Here is a 1,483-nt window from a genome sequence, read left to right as displayed (position 1 = left end):
AAAAATGCTCAATGGAGCCGGGAAGATTGCTCAGTGGAATAAGCGCTTCCCTGGCAAGTGCAAGGACCTGAGTTCAATCCCTGGTTCCGCCAAAAGAAAGAAAAAAAGAAAAATGTTCAAGATCTTATTGTAACAGCCAATAAGAAATCTCAAAATTAAACTATAGTTGACCAAGTTAAAAAAAAAAAGAAAAGAAATAGAGACTGAGGCAGAATCTACTCAATTTGACTCCTGCCTGGAACATTTTAGTGATAGGGGACACCTGGGCTGGGTCACAGCTATCTGACCCTGCCTGAATTGCCCAACCCTTTACTCCTTCCCCTGCCTTGTTAAAACTTCATAAACATGAAAGAGATAAGGGAAGAGGCAGGAATAATTAAAGAAGTAGAATTGAACCATGTGTCCATAAGTAGCCATAAATTACCGTGCCCAGGCCCTAACCTTGCTTGAGTGACAGCCTGAGAAATCTTACACCAATGGGATGCTGTGGCACCTAGGGAAACTGTATAAGCAAAAGGGGAACAAAGAACTGGGCTGAGTGTGTTCCCAGTTTGGAAACACATTGGATGTCATAATTAATACTCTGTTATTCCTACAATATAGACTCCCATGGAAATAATCCCACCACTTTACCAATAGCATACTTTTCATATCTAGAAAAAACAATTGTAAAATTCATACAGAACCAGAAGAGAACCAGAATAGCAAAAGCAATTTTAGGCAATAAGAACAAAGAAGGAAACAAAGCAATACTGACTTCAAGTTATACTGTAAGGCATCAGCAATAAAAATGGCCTGGTACTGGACTAAGAAGAAATGGAACAGAAGAGAGGATACAGAAACTTCCTCCAGACACATTCAACTATTTGATCTTTGACAAAGGGGCCAAAAACGTATGTTGGAGGAAAGATATTCTATTCAACAAGTGGGGCTGGGAAAACTGGTTATCTGTGCAGAAGATGGAAATTGGAAAGTTCATTATTCTTGGTTTTGAGAATATGTTGGAACAAAACATTTGAGGGTTTACAAATGAGTGTACCTGGAAAATATAGTGTTGAGCAAAATAAACCAGACACAAGATAATATTTGAGTATTGGACAGGAGCCATGGATCTCTTACAATAGTGAAGTGGCCCAAGGGAAAAAGCCTGAAGAGTGAGGAGGTCAGTAAGTGGAATAAAGATACGCCATATACATTCAATTCATGTAAATATTATATGCCATAACATGAGCTAAGATTAATGATAAGAATTTTAATATGATTTATAGAAATAGGGGAAGAAAGAGGGAAGGATAATAAGCAAGAAACAAACTGTGGTATGTACTCATAACCACTCCCCAAAGTGATTGTAAGCTGCATAAATTGCAAACATGTACTAATAAAATAATTTTTTCAAAAGACCTTCCTGGGCAACTTGTCTCAAAAAGGGTGAGTTTGGAAGGTGACCTGGAACCTACAGAGGCCAGCTGCTTGGGAACTGAGC

Source organism: Octodon degus, unplaced genomic scaffold (genome assembly GCF_000260255.1).
Source record: "Octodon degus isolate 3935 unplaced genomic scaffold, OctDeg1.0 scaffold00184, whole genome shotgun sequence".
NCBI lineage: Eukaryota > Metazoa > Chordata > Mammalia > Rodentia > Octodontidae > Octodon > Octodon degus.
The sequence above is the reverse complement of the archived record's forward strand: the minus strand, read 5'-3'. Positions refer to the sequence as shown.